At 43.6% G+C, this 15653-nt stretch overlaps 1 long non-coding RNA gene across 1 annotated transcript in view; it reads left to right on the plus strand.

The window, feature by feature from the left end:
• The window catches only part of LOC115462590, a 30099-nt gene extending 18158 nt beyond the window's left edge, over positions 1-11941 (plus strand). Inside the window, exons 2-3 of the long non-coding RNA XR_003940895.1 lie at positions 11073-11177; positions 11882-11941. This is a non-coding gene — a long non-coding RNA (uncharacterized LOC115462590). The remainder of the gene's footprint in view (positions 1-11072; positions 11178-11881) is intronic.
• The last annotated feature ends 3712 nt before the right edge of the window (positions 11942-15653 follow it).

Consider the following 15653-nt stretch of genomic DNA (forward strand, 5'->3'; position numbering starts at 1 on the left):
CCACCTCTCTCCATGAAAAAATACTTCCTGACATTTTCCTTGAGTCTGCCCTCCTTCAATCTCATTTCATGTCCTCTAGTTCTACTGCCTTCCCATCTACGGAAAAGGTTCGTTTGCAGATTAATACCTTCCAAATATTTGAAAGTCTGTATCATATCACCCCTGTTTCTCCTTTCCTCCAGGGTATACATGTTCAGGTCAGCAAGTCTCTCCTCATGCGTCTTGTAACGCAAATCCCATACCATTTTTGTAGCTTTTCTTTGCACCGCTTCAATTCTTTTTACATCCTTAGCAAGATACGGCCTCCAAAACTGAACACAATACTCCAGGTGGGGCCTCACCAACGACTTATACAGGGGCATCAACACCTCCCTTCTTCTGCTGGTCACACCTCTCTCTATACAGCCTAGCAGCCTTCTAGCTACGGCCATCGCCTTGTCACACTGTTTCGTCGTCTTCAGATCCTCAGATACTATCACCCCAAGATCCCTCTCCCCGTCTGTACATATCAGACTCTCACCACCTAACACATATGTCTCCCGTGGATTTCTATTCCCTAAGTGCATCACTTTGCATTTCTTCGCATTGAATTTTAATGGCCAAACTTTAAACCATTCTTCTAGCTTCTGCAGATCCTTTTTCATGTTTTCCACTCCCTCCTGGGTGTCCACTCTGTTACAAATCTTAGTATCATCTGCAAAAAGGCAAACTTTACCTCCTAACCCTTTGATAATGTCACTCACAGATATATGGAACAGAATCGGCCCCAGCACCAATCCCTGAGGCACTCCACTACTTACCTTTCCCTCATCTGAGCGAATTCCATTAACCACCATCCTCTGGCGTCTGTCCGTCAACCAGTTCCTAATCCAGTTCACCACGTCGGGTCCTATCTTCAGCCTGTCAAGTTTATTCAAGAGCATCCTGTGGGGATCCGTGTCAAAAGCTTTGCTGAAATCTAAGTAGATTATGTCTATAGCACGTCCATGATTCAATTCTCCAGTCACCCAGACAAAGAATTCAATGAGATTCATTTGGCACGATTTTCCTTTGGTAAAACCATGTTGTCTCGGATCTTGCAACTTATTGGCTTCCAGGAAATTCACTATCCTTTCCTTCAGCATCGCTTCCATTACTTTTCCAATAACTGAAGTGAGGCTTACCGGCCTGTAGTTTCCAGCTTCTTCTCTATCACCACTTTTGTGAAGAGGGACCACATCCGCTGTTCTCCAATCCCACGGAACCTCTCCCGTCTCCAAGGATTTATTAAACAAATCTTTAAGAGGACCCACCAGAACCTCTCTGAGCTCCCTCAATATCCTGGGGTGGATCCCATCCGTTCCCATGACTTTGTCCACCTTTAGATTTTCAAGTTGTTCATACACACTCTCTTCCGTGAACGGTGCTATATCCACTCCATTCTCTTATGTACTTTTGCCAGTCAATCGTGGTCCTTCTCCAGGATTTTCTTCTGTGAAAAGAGAACAAAAGTATCTATTTAGCAAATTTGCTTTTTCTTCATCATTATCTACATAGCGGTTCGCTGCATCTTTCAGTCTCACAATTCCCTTTTTAGTCTTCCTCCTTTCACTAATATATCTGAACAAATTTTTGTCACCCCTCCTTACATTTCTAGCCATTTGTTCTTCCGCTTGCGCTTTCGCCAGACATATCTCTCTCTTGGCTTCTTTCAGTTTCATCCGGTATTCCTCTTTGTGTTCCTCTTCTTGAGTTTTTCTGTATTTCAGGAATGCCAACTCTTTAGCCTTTATTTTCTCAGCCACTTGCTTGGAGAACAATATCGGTTTCCTTTTTCTCTTGCTTTTATTTACTTTCCTTACATAAAGGTTTGCGGCCATATTTATAGCTTCTTTCAGCCTGGACCGTCCTTCCAGTTCTCGTAAGTCATCCCAGCCCATCAGCTCCTTCCTCAGGTATTCCCCCATTTTACTAAAGTCAGCATGCTTGAAATCCAGGACTTTGAGTTTTGAGTGGCCGCCCTCCACTTCAGTTGTCATATCAAACCAAACTGATGGTCACTGCTGCCCAGGTGGGCACCCACTCGGACATTTGACACACTATCCCCATTTGTGAGCACCAGATCCAGTGTTGCTCCCTCCCTTGTGGGTTCCGTCACCATTTGTCTGAGCAGAGCACTTTGAAAAGCATCCACAATCTCTCTACTTCTTTCCGATTCCGCAGATGGAACTTTCCAATCTATATCTGGCAGATTGAAATCTCCCAGCAACAGCACCTCTCTCTTCTTTCCCAACTTTTGAATATTTGTGATCAGATCTTTATCTAGTTCCTACAATTATGTCAGAGGTCTGTAGACAATACCCACATGGACAGAGGTTCTATCATCTCTTTTTAAGGTGATCCATATCGCTTCTTTCTTTCCCCAGGTCCCTGTCATTTCAGTCGCTGTGATATCATTTTTCACATACAGAGCTACTCCTCCACCTTTACGACCATCTCTATCCTTCCTAAATAGTTTACAGCCTGGTATGTTTGCATCCCATTTATGGGAACCATTGAGCCATGTCTCCGTGATTGCAACAATGTCTAAGTCTTCCAGTCTTCCAGTTTTCTAAGCTCTTCCCGCTATTTTTCACAGTCTGCATGTGTTTTGATAATTTTGTGTCCTCTGCAAATGTAATCACCTCACCTATTGTTCTAATATCCAGATCATTTATAAATATGTTAAATAGCACCAGTTCCAGTACAGATCCCTGTGGCACCCTACTATTCACTCTTCTCCACCGAGAAAAATGTTCATTTAACCCTACTCTCTCTTTTCTGTCAATAACCAATTACTAATCCATAAAAGGACATTGCCTCCTGTCCCATGACTTTTTAATTTCCTCAGGAGTCTCTCATGAGTAACTTTGTAAAAAGATTTCTGAAAATCTAGATACACTACATCAACCAGCTCACCTCTATCCACATGTTAATTCATGCCTTCAAAGAAAGTTGTTGCGGAAAGACTTCCCTTGGCTAAATCCATGCTTACTCTGACCCATTAAACCATGTTTGTCTACATGTTCCATAATTTTATTTTTTATAATAGTTTCCATTATTTTGCCCAGCACTGAAGTCAGGCTTACCAGTCTGTAATTTCCTGGATCACCCCTGGAACCCTTTATAAAAATCGGTATTACTTTGGCTACCCTCCAATCTTCAGGTTCTACGAATGATTTTAATGACAGGTTACAGATCACTAACATCAGATCAGCAATTTAATGTTTGAGTTCTTTCAGTACCCTTGGGTGTATGCCATCTGGTGCAGGTGATTTATCACTTTTTAACTTGTCGATTTGGCTCAGTATGTCTTCCAGGTTCACCAAGATTTCTTTCAGTTCTTCCCCACCATTGCTCTTGAAAACCATTTCTGGTACAGATAGATCTCTTACATCTTCTTCTGTAAAGACTGAAACAAAGAATTAATTCAATCTCTCCACTGTGGCCTTGTTCTCTCTGAGTGCCTCTGTTGCTCCTTCATGATCTTACAGTCTCATTGATTCCCTCACAGGTTTTATGCTTCTGATGTACCTGAAAAAATTGTCACTATGAGTTTTTGCCTCTGCGGCAAGTTTTTCTTCGTATTCTCTTTTAGCCTTCTTTATCAATGCTTTGCCTAGATTTATGAGCCTAATATAACAGCCTAGTGCTAAAAATCAGTGGTAAGCTTCTAACTTTTTTCCCTACCCTAAATTCATCCTGTTGCCACCCATTTTTTATGCTTCTAAATTTAAGGGATATATATTCATCTGGTAGTGGTAAGCTTTTTTTTTTTGGCCAGGGGCAGCATTATCCCTGGATATTCAATGTCAGATCATGTCCAGGCACAGCATTAATATTCAGGTTTATGCATTCAGCTATCTCTTATCTAGTTAAGTGTGATATTCAGCATTTAACTGCCTAAGCAAAACTGGATAAATATGGGACTATGAGGGAGCATGTGGTAGCAAGGCAGGTTTTCTTATGAACAGTCCTCACTGATACTGAAACTGAGCCACCTGCTGAGTCAGGCTGGAGGTTAAAGGTTCTGAAGCAGAGCAGATCAAGGAGGCCCTGAGTAAGGAATCCTCCAAAGGAGTGGCAACTGGGACTGTAGTACCTGAGGGGAAGCCAAGACCTTCCAATGTATACTGATTAGGTTACGCTAGGAGACTGTGAGGGAAGAGATGTAGCCAGGGCTTTTTTTGAGGGGGTGCTTGGGGGTACTGAGTACCGGCACCTTTTCCACTGTCTGCTAAACTTGACCCATGGTTCTCGTATTTTAATGAAAGAGCTCAGGTTCTACATACACATTTTGCCTTGTCATAGATTTTATGACTGGTTGCAGGGGTCCTGGCTATTGTGGGGTGAGTCCTTCAATGATCACTCCACTCCTGAAGGGTGGCCTGGCATTTGAGTACCGGCACCTTTTTTGCTAGACAAAATGCACTGGATGTAGTCATAGCTCAGTTGTTTCCCTGGGTTGGGAAGCAGTGCTCAAGTCTTGGCCTCCATGAGTTAGGTATACAAGGAAGACTGCCAAGGTAGGAGTTACCCTTGAGTTATATTCTGAGAGAAACTGATTTTTGAGTGTGTCCAGACAGGACCCAAGACAGTGCTAGTGAATGACTGTTCTGAACTGCTGCCACTGTATTTGGGCTTATCCAGAAGCCAGCCCCATTAAGGGTGTTTTCCTGTGACTTGTGGGAGAGAAAGAGAGAGACTTCATTGATACAGTGTTAAGGCCTGTGAAGTAACAGGCTTAGATATATTAGACTACAGCAATAAAGTGATTTTATTTTACCTGCAACCCTATATAGCTATATTTGTGAAGACTCCAGGCCTCTCACTCGCTCACACTGCTATAGTTCAGTTAACTTAGGGGGTCGTTTACAAAGTGTCAGTAAGCCCAATGCGGGCTTACCGAACACTAAATCAGGACTGCTGCTGGCCCAACGAAGCTGCCAGCGGTAGTTCAGCCCCGAGCACGCGTCATTTCTGAGGGGAAAAGAAAACTCCCAGAAATGGTTTGCATAGCAGTAACACGGTGGTAATCAGGCATCACCATGTGCTGCTTGGTTACCGCCGGGTTACCGTGGGAGCCCTTATTGCCACCTCAATGGGTGGCAGTAAGAGCTCCAAGCCGTATGACCATGTCGTGTGTTCTCTTACCGCATGGTCATGTTTATCTGGGGACTTTTTACCCACTGTGGTAAAAAGGGTCCTGGCACACTGGAAAAATGGCCCTGCTACTAGCCTTTTTTTTTCCGCAGATTGGTAAATGGACCCATTAGGCAGTTAAGTGCTGAATATTAGCACTTACCTACAAAATAGCCAGTTTTCACTTTGGTGACTAGTGCTGATATTAAGCAGCACCATGGTTCAGTGCCTCTGAAAATCAACAGATAGCTCTGCACACGCAATTTAACTATCCAGGAGCCTCTCCTGGCAGGTTAAATTGCTTTGAATATCAATCCCTAAAGGTTTAGTGGAATTTTGAGTATAAAGTTATGCACTCAGAGCTAGATGAACAAAGGTCCCGTTAAGGATCTGTCTGTTTTTCCAAATCGGTAAAAATTTACAGATTTAGAAACACAGAGGGATTCACAAAGAAAATCACATGCAAATGAGCTGCTCGTTGTTTTTGCGACCCAGCTCATTTGCATGCGATATGGGGGAAGCAAGTTGGTGAGCTGAGCATGTGCGGAACAGTCAATCGCTATGCGTGGCTGCTCTGCACATGCTACAGACGGCTCTCATACACGCAGACAAGTTGCGTATATGACAGCAGTAGATTTAACCTTTTTTTTTTTTTTTTCCAAGCACAAAAACGCTTTTTTTTGGATGGGCATACCTGTATTGCAGCTCCCTGCCTCCCACTGCTGGGAAAAAGTGGGAAATCTTCTCTACTGCACTTGGCTCTTCTGTGAGGAATCGCTCAGCAGCATCAGGGCTTGGTTCCACCCCCAGCTGTTCCTGCTGCTTCCTTCTATTGGCTGGCTGATATCCTAGAATGCCCATCTCCCTGAAGATGGACTCTCATTGGCTGACTGCTGTCCCAACTCCTCCTCCCTGCAGGGCTTCCCTGATGACATCACTTTAGAGCTGTGAACTGATTGGATCCGAACTTCCTGGTGTTCCCCTCCAATAGTGAATGGGCGGGACATCCCAGGCTGATGCTGTCCAATTGGTTTAGCCCCTCTCTGGAGCCGGCAAAAACATAGCTGGTTAAGTACAACATTCAGTACTTGAGAACTGCATAAATATAGGACTGTATTTTATGCAGTCCACTTTATATGTTTATCCTAGCCGGTGAAGTGCTGAAAATTGGCACTTAACCAGTTAAATGCTGACTCTGCACCTAGAATGCCCCCAAAATAGCCAGTTTTGGTTGGGTGCTAATTGGCCATTTTCAGCCACACTATCCAGTTAAGTGTCACTGAAAATGCCCAGTTCACCCTGTACAAGCCATTTAAATCATTTTGAATATTGGGCCTATAGTCTTTGACTGATGATAAAGAGTTGAGCCCTATAAATGGCATTCTTCTGTGTGTAATAGTGCCTCAGGCTGAGCAGCCAGGAAGACTGTGACTTGTCTGGAATGTAAAAGGAGGGGGGGAGGGGAAGAACATTTCTCAAAGTCATTTGCCTGGGTAAATAAATGGCTTGACCAGCCTGTGAGATGTGTGTATGGGCTTACACAGCACATTTATTTTTAGCTGAGCTGCCAGAAGATGTTTCCAGAGATGTGTTTACATCTGACAATGAAAGCAGCTATATTCTTCCTCTAGGCCGCCTGCCCAAAATAGCAGATAATAATCTTGTCAAATACTAGCTCTTCCTTATAAGAAAAATTAGAAAGGATAAGACATTTAATGGGATTCTTAAATGTAATATGGATGCAAATGATGCAGTATAGCACGAGAGGGTTTGTTACCAGTTCCTCCTATACTAGAACTGCTTGTAACCATTCAGTGCTCCCTGGTATACGTGGAGGGGTATAATCAAACGCGAACGCCCATGGGTGTCTATCTCCGAGAACAGGTATGTGAAGGGGCGGGACCAGACCGTATTTTCGAAAAAAAAATGGGCGTCCATCTTTTTTTTCGTTAATACGGTTTGTGCCGGGCAAATGCATCGGATTTGTGTGGATTTGAGCTGGGCGGTTTCGTTTTTCAGCGATAATGGAAACCGAAGGCGCCCAGCTCAGATGCCAGGACACCAACCGGGCACCCTAGGGGGCACTTGTAACAATTAAAAAAAAAGTAAAATACCTCCCAAGTCCATAGCTCCCACCCCTTGGGTGCTGAGCCCCCCCCCCAAATCCCCCCAAAACCCACTGCCCACAACTCTACACCATTACCATAGCACTTATGGCTGAAGGGGGGCACCTAGATGTGGGTACAGTGGGTTTTGGGGGCGGTTTGGAGTGCTCCCATTTACCACCACAAGTGTAACAGGTAGGGGGGGGCCTGGGTCCAACTAGCTGACTTCCACTGCACCCACTAACAACTGCTCCAGGGACCTGCATACTGCTGTGATGGAGCTGGGTATAACATTTGAGGTTGGCATACAGGCTGGAAAAAAAAAGTTGTTAAAGTTGGGGGGGGGTTGGTGGGAGGGGGTTAGTGACCACTGGGGGAGTCAGGGGTGGTCATCCCCAATTCTCTCCAGTGGTCATCTGGTCATTTAGGGCACTTTTTGGGGACTTGTTCCTGAAAAAAAAGGGTAAAAAAAAAGTGACCCAAATTCGCGCTAAAATGCCTTTCTTTTTTCGATTATCGGCCGAAGACGCCCATCTCTCCTCAGCCGATAAACACGCCCCAGTCCCGCCTTCACCACACCGCCGACACTCCCCCGTCAACTTCGCCCGTTTCCGCCACAGATTGCAGTTGAAGACGCCCAGAATCGGTTTTCGATTATACCGATTTGGGCGCCCACGGGAGAAAGACACCCATCTCCTGATTTGGGTCGAAATATGGGCGTATTTCTCTTTCGAAAATAAGGCTGATTGTGTATCTGGATTTTCAAAAAGCATTTGACAAAGTATCTCATGAAAGACTCTGGAGGATATTGGAGAGTCATGGGATAGGAGGCAGTGTTCTGTTGTGAATTAAAAACTGATTAAAAGTAAGAAAACAGAGAGTAGGGTTAAATATTCAGTATTCTCAATGGAGAAGGATAGATAATGGAGTTCCGCAGGGGTCTGTGCTGGGACCGCTGCTTTTTAACATATTTATAAATGATCTAGATATGGGAGTAACTAGTGAGGTAATTAAATTTGCTGATGATACGAAGTTATTTAAAGTTGTTAAATCACAAAAGGATTGTGAAAAATTAGAAGAGGATATTATGAGAGTGGGAGACTGGGCATCTAAATGGAAGATGATGTTTAATTTGAGCAAGTGGAAAGTGATGCATGTGAGAAAGAGGAACCTGAACTATGGCTATGTGATGCAAATTTCCATATTAAGAGTCAACCAGGAAAGGGATCTTGGTGTCATCATTGATGATATGTAGAAAACCTCTGCTCAGTGTGCGGCAGCGGCTAACAAAACATATAGAATGTTAGGTATTATTAGGAAAGGAATAGAAAACAAAAATGAGGACGTTATATTGCCTCTGTATCGCTCCATGGTGTGACCGCACCTCAAAAACTGTGTTAATTCTGGTCACTGCATCTCAAAAAAGATATGATGAAATTAGAAAAGGTACAGAGAAAGAGAATGAAAATGATAAAGGGGATGGGACAACTTCCCTATGAGGAAAGGCTAAAGCGGCTAGGGCTCTTCAGCTTGGAGAAAGACAGCTGAGGGGAGATATGATAGAGGTCTATAAAATAATGAGTGGAGTGGAATGGGTAGACGTGAATCGCTTGTTTACACTTTCCAAAAATATAAGGACTAGGGGCCATACAATGAAGCTACAAAGTAGTAAATTTAAAACAAATCAGAGAAAATATTTTGTCAATATGTAATTAAACTCTGGAATTAGTTGCCAGAGAATGTAGTAAAAGCAATTAGCTTAGTGGGGTTTAGAAAAGATTTGGATAACTTCCTAAAAGAAAAGTCCATAAGCCTTTATTAAGATGCTCGTGGGGAAAATCCACTGCTTATTTTTTGGATAAGCAGCATAAAATATATTGTACTGTTTTGGGATCTTGCTAGGTACTTGTAACTTGGATTGGCCACTGTTGGAAACAAGATGCTGGTCTTGCTGGACCTTCGGTCTGTCCCAGTATAGCAATGCTTATGTTTTTATGTTCTTATGTAAAAAAAAAGATTTAGGTACTTCACAAAATAGCATGATGCCATATCAGCAATGGATAACTTAAATTCTGGCTTGTTTAATTTTCTGGCAATGCTTGGAGCTAGATGTTTGCCATAGCAGGTTGCTGTAGTTCCACTTTCTTCAGTGCATTAAACAAGAATTCTCACTGTGTAACTATCATGCTCCTCAGAATACACATGAAGATGGAGTGAATTGGGGCATAGTCGGTAGCCCATTTTGGGGAGGGGCCAAGGGTAGACTGGGGAGCCACCCATTACTCTCTGCTCTCCCTCCCCCATGTTAAAAATGATATCTATTTTGGCAGGAATGCCCAAATCGCACCATCTGAAGAGCTCCGTGGCCCGAACCTCCCCCATTGTGAGAAAGTTGGTGGTTTGATTTCTAGCTGCCAATGTTGGGATTCTTCGTACATCCTTAGTTCATGTGTGCAAATTGAGCATGCATGATGAGTGCCAGCATCGGCAGCTGGATAGCATGTCACTGACTTACTTACAGATAATACTGGACAAAATTCAGCAAAAAAAGAATTGACTATAGTAATGATAATGAGCTGAAATGAGCTAAACTAACCCAATAATTGAAGAGTGTGTGTGTTGACAAGTGTGTAGCTTTCTTTTTTCTGTTTAAAGTGGAGAAAAGGACCTCAGTAGTCACCGCTTGGCAACAATGCACTCAATGCACTCAATGCACTCAAATGCCAGCGTAATTTTGACTCCGTTTTTATCACTGGTCAAAAAACTCCACTTATGTGTAGATAAGGGCTACGTGTAGGGTTTACTATACCCTGTAAATAATAATAATAATCTGAATCGTGATGCTAAACAGTTGCTGAATCAAGTAGTAATGTTACTTAGCTTTTTCAATCATGCCCAACGGGGCTCACCGTTTCACTATACAATCTAAGCTTCCTCAGGGGGCCAAGTAACTGGTGGCAAATCACGATGCCTGAAATTAGAACAGAAGTACCACAAAAAAATCACATAAACATTTATGGTGAAAGCTGTAGCTAACAGATAATCTGCGGTGAGGTAAAAAACCACAGGTACTAACCTTACAAAATGGCGTCCACCACTCATGTGACACCGGCAGTGAAAGCACCAACCGGAAGGAATGTTGCGCTATTTATAGCACTAGATAGATTGACAGCAACAACACTTAATGGGATAATATAACCATGTAATTATGCGTTAGAAATAAATAGCGCAACATTCCTTCTGGTTGGTGCTTTCACTGCCGGTGAGCCCCGTTGGCTCTACACACAAGTGGAGTTTTTTGACCAGTGATAAAAACGGAGTCAAAATTACGCTGGCATTTGAGTGCATTGAGTGCATTGTTGCCAAGCGGTGATTACTGAAGTCCTTTTCTCCACTTTAAACAGAAAAAAGAAAGCTACACACTTGTCACCACACACTCTTCAATTATTGGGTTAGTTTAGCTCATTTCAGCTCATTACCATTACTGACTTACTTAAACCAGGAGAGGTTAGGGCTAGGAGCTCTCCAGCAAACACGGTTTGGGCATTCCTGCCAGCCATTCAGGGTACTGTGGTTTTGGGGGTCCTGGTCCCCCAGGGCCCCCCCCCCCCCCCCCCCATGGCTGTGCTACTGGAGAGAATATGCGGGAGTCAGAGGACACTGAGAGATGGGTGCATTATAAAGCTGGCAAGTACTACTTTTTCACTCAATTTTTAAGCATGCTCCAATGAATGGACTTTTTATTAGCACATTTCTGCTTTTTTGAATAGGGGGTATTAATGTTTTTGATCTGGATTTATTTCACAGATAAGAATCTTTTCATCACATCTTGATACAGCGATTATGGAAAAACTCTGGCCACAGTCAATGAGACTGAAGTTTTATAAGCTAAAGAGTACCCTTTCACCAAAGGTAAATTTGCTTTTCTTTGCATTTGTGTATCATTTTCTCTTTATTTAAAGTCACATGTTCTGGTCCCTTTAAATTGAAGACAAATGAAGTTTTAGTAATCTTTTCTGAAAGGGTTTTTTATGCCTATGAAGAATCTAAACCCGGTAAATATCTTGTCACCTTTTATACTAAAAATAAGGGTGGAGGAGCGGAAAAGGAGGCTTTTTCCCTTTCAAATTTTTTTTGATTGTACTCCATTTGAATATTGATGTGTTGAAGTACTATCAGCTGTAAAAGTTTTTGGAAAAGAGTATATATATTTTGTTGAAGTGATTTATGTGGTCTCTTTTTACTCTCTAATTGATTGGATACATGGGGCAAAGAAAGTATACAGAGTACAGAAGTGACATGGAAAACTTAATTATAAAGAGCAACATTGGATTTTTCCAGCTAAAATGTGTGTACCCTTATGGATTAAATGCCAGACTGGAATGGTTAACTTTAGAATGGGACTGTGTTAACCAATAGTGTTCTTTCATGCTGATCATGTGATATGTTCCTCTGCCTATTTAGTAGCAGCAGTAGGACCCTGCTGCCATTTTGACTGCTAGTGAAAAAGAGTTGGCTCAGTATGCTGTAAGTGCTAGTCACCAGTATATGTTTGTTGTTGTTTTTTTTTTTATTGAAACTTTATTTTTTTTTAATTGGTTTTGTCTTCATTATAGCGGACTGTACCCTGAAGAAGGATCAAAACTTGGCCATGTTGGCAGCAAGTCCGAATGTTGACAACAGTGCTAAAAACCTACGTATTTATGTTGGAGAAGAAAATATTTACAGTTCTTGAAGAAAAAAATGTTGATAAAAATTTAAAATTGGACTGATAACGATTCAGCAACCACTGCATAAAAGTTTAAAATGCTTTAGGTTTGCAATATTTTTATACTCAGAAAAAACTTTTTCTATAAAGAGATGTTTAATATATTTATTTATGTATTTATTTAGCACATTTATATCCCACTTTATCCTCAGGTATGCAGACTCAAAGTGGCTTACAATGTACTGATAAGGCTATAGCCAGACCAGTTGTAATACAATTACAATTACATGAAATAGGATAGAAGGAACAGTGTTAGAAGAAATAGGGAATGGGTAAGAGAGACTAAAAAAGTGCTATGGACATTTTATTAGGAAGGACTGTAGGTAATATGTGGGATTTCTGAAGTTTGCTTTCAGAGATAGGCTGGTCTTAGGTAGATTCCAGATGCTGAGATGGTTCAGAGTGGCTTGAACAACTATCGGCAAGGCAAACCATGATGGGGAGCAGGTGTAATACCCATCCAGACCAGGAGAAATAAGCATGCCACGATTAGAACCGTTGAAGGCAGGAAGAGATGTGAAGTGGCCGGAGTGGCCATGTTGAAATAGCATGTTGCAAGTGGAGTTGAAATCTGCTTCTTCACTGTCCACACCAGCTCCCTAAACGATTGATGCAGCGACCAGGAGATGTGGTTCAAAAGGTGAATTGCAGCTGTTAATGTTTATATTTCTGGGATTTTGTGTGAACTATGATGTGATATCCCTGCATTGAAGTATCGTGTCCGTATAATTTGATTAATCATTTCTATGAAAAAGTGCAGAGCATGAAGTGAGTGATAATAACATCATAATTAAGGGGCCCTTTTACTAAGCCATGTAAGCACCTATGCGCACCCAATGCACACCAATTCTGAGTTACTGCCCAGCTACCACATGGCCCTTGCGGTAATTTCATTTTTATTGCGCATCCACTATGCGCATCCCAAAAATATTTTTGTTTTCGGCGCACATCAGCTACGCGCACCAAGTGGCATTTGACGTGTGTAGGTCATTACCACCCGGTTACCACATGAGTCTTTACCACTAGGTCAATGGCTGGCGGTAAGGTCTCAGACCCAAAATGGATGCGCAGCAATTTTCGTTTTGCCGCACGTTCATTTTCGGCAACACCTGTGCCTACACTACTGCAAGCCATTTTTTCAGCGCACCTTAGTAAAAGGACCCCCAAGCTAACTAATAACAGCGATGGATGAGAGAATACAATGGCAGGATAATCTGAGAATAGTTAAGCCCATTGACACCTGATAGTGGACATGATCATTGCCTCCTATTCAGGTCTAGGGTGATAGTGTCAAGCTTTTTTTTTTAATTATTGATTTTTCTTAGAAATTTTTATGAGATATAATTCAGTAATTTCATGTTAGTGGCCCTGTAAAGTTTCTTTGTTAGAGGATGGTAACCTTAAAGTCAGACAGAGAGTGTCCTAGAAGTTTGACTTGCTTGACTTTTGGATGTTATCATTGAGGTGTCAGTGGCGTTCCTAGCCTCGATGGCACCCGGGGCGGATCACCGATGCGCCCCCCCCCCCTGGGTGCAGCACGCCCCCCCCCCCCCACGAAATGACACCCCCCCGGGTGCACGCCGCTGGGGGGGGTGCCGCAGCGCGCACCTGTCTGCTCCCAGTTCGCTACGCTCGCTAAATTCTCTCGTTCGCTTCAGCTCCCTCCCTCTGCCCCGGAACAGGAAGTAACCTGTTCTGGGGCAGAAGGAGGGAGCTGCTTCAGTGAACGAGAGAATTTAGCGAGCATAGCGAACTGGGAGCAGACAGGCGCGCGCTGCGGCACCCCCCCCCCCAGCGGCGTGCACCCAGGGCGGACCGTCCCCACCCCCCCCCCCCCCTTGGTACGCCACTGTGAGGTGTCAGACTTTTATCTATTTTTTTTTCTTAGGGACTGGCCTGTTTGTCCAGTGTAGATAATAGAAGACCATTCCTGTATATTACATTACATTGAGCCTGCAAATTGGTGGGGAAATGTGGGATAAAAGTGGAATAAATAAATAAATAAGATCATGTGAATGAGCCTAGAATGTGGTAGTCAATGCTGTTGGGTCCTAGTATAGCATTATCCATAATGCATCTGGGTTTCTGGCAGTGCCTGGTCCCCTGAGTTGGTGTCATAGCTGGGTGGTGTGGTCTATGTTTGCTGATATGTATTAGGTTGAGATTAGGTTGTTGTCAATAAGTCAGGATAGGGTTGCCACTGAGGGCATCACTGTCCAGGATATGTTGTGCATTCTTCAAGATATTTTTTAGTGGTTTTATCCAAGAGCTGTGGATGGCAACCAGATGTGTCTTGTTGTTTTTTTGAAAGCTGGATTTTGCTTACATCTTTTCAGTAATAGCTCAAGGTGAGTTATATTCAGGTTCACTTGGTATTTCCCTATTCCTGGAGAGCTCACAATCTAAGTTTGTACCTGAGGCAATGGAGGGTTAAGTGACTTACCCAAGATCACAAGAAGCAGCAGTGGGATTTGAATTGGCCATCTTTGGACCGGGCTGCCGAGAGGGGGGGCGGGGGGGGCAAAATTCCCCAGGCCCAGGACTCCAAGTAGGGCCCAGCGCCGGGGTCTCTCGCCCTCTCCTGCTTCCAGGCCGCCGGCGCCGCAGTCCCCAGTCTCCACCTGCCTACCCTCAGCTCCCTTCTGTCTGCCACCCGGTCCCCTGCATTAAAATAAAATCTCAAAATCGGCAGCGCAGCACCTTCTGTGTGAAAGCGGCAGATTGCCTTGGGCGGGCCTTCCCTCACTGTGTCCTGCCCTCCTCTGATGTAACTTCCTATTTCCGCGAGGGCTGGACACAGTGAGGGAAGGCCCACCCAAGGCAATCTGCCGCTTTCACACAGAAGGCGCTGCGCTGCCGATTTCAAGATTTTTTTTTTTAATGAAGGAGGAAAAATGGCAGGCAGAAGGGCGCTGAGGGAAGGTAGGTGGAGACTGGGCACTGTGGCGCTGGCAGCCTGTGAGCGGGAGAGGGAGGCGACAGCAGTAGCGATTGAGGGGAGGTGGGGTGATCCTGACCTGGAGGGGGGACTGGGGTGGCCTTACCCGGGCCCGGCTCAGTCTCTCGGCGGCCCTGCCTTTGGATGCCAAAACCTCTGGCTGTAACCACTAGGCCACTCCTCTACTCCAATGGGTTTCAGGTATAAAGAGAAAGCACAAACAGATTTTGTGAGCTTTAGAAGTTATATGAAGAATCTAATGAATCCTTTCTTCCCCCACCCCCACTCCCCAACCCCAGTCTACAACAAGGATCAAAAGACATAGCAGGTCTTTGTGCTAAGGTGTAAAAGATGTAGTAAAACAAACCAGCCTAGCAAATCAAAAACATGACCAGAAAAACCAAGAATCCAAACAGTTTCTGAGAAGGTAAGTGACTCAGAAGTTACACAACCAGAGAAAAAATAAAAACAAAAGTGATCCATAAAGAAAAGAACAAATTTCCAAAAGGTTATTTGCAACTGTGATGATCAGAAGAGTCAAGCAGGGTTTCAGCAGAATTACAAAGTCAGCTGTAACATAACAGCGGCACTGATGCTGATCCAAGACACAGACAAAACAGAGACAAATCAACCACTGGCAACGTGTAACAGGAACACACTGAGACTAGCAGGAAATGAAAAC

Source organism: Microcaecilia unicolor, chromosome 2, assembly GCF_901765095.1.
Source record: "Microcaecilia unicolor chromosome 2, aMicUni1.1, whole genome shotgun sequence".
NCBI lineage: Eukaryota > Metazoa > Chordata > Amphibia > Gymnophiona > Siphonopidae > Microcaecilia > Microcaecilia unicolor.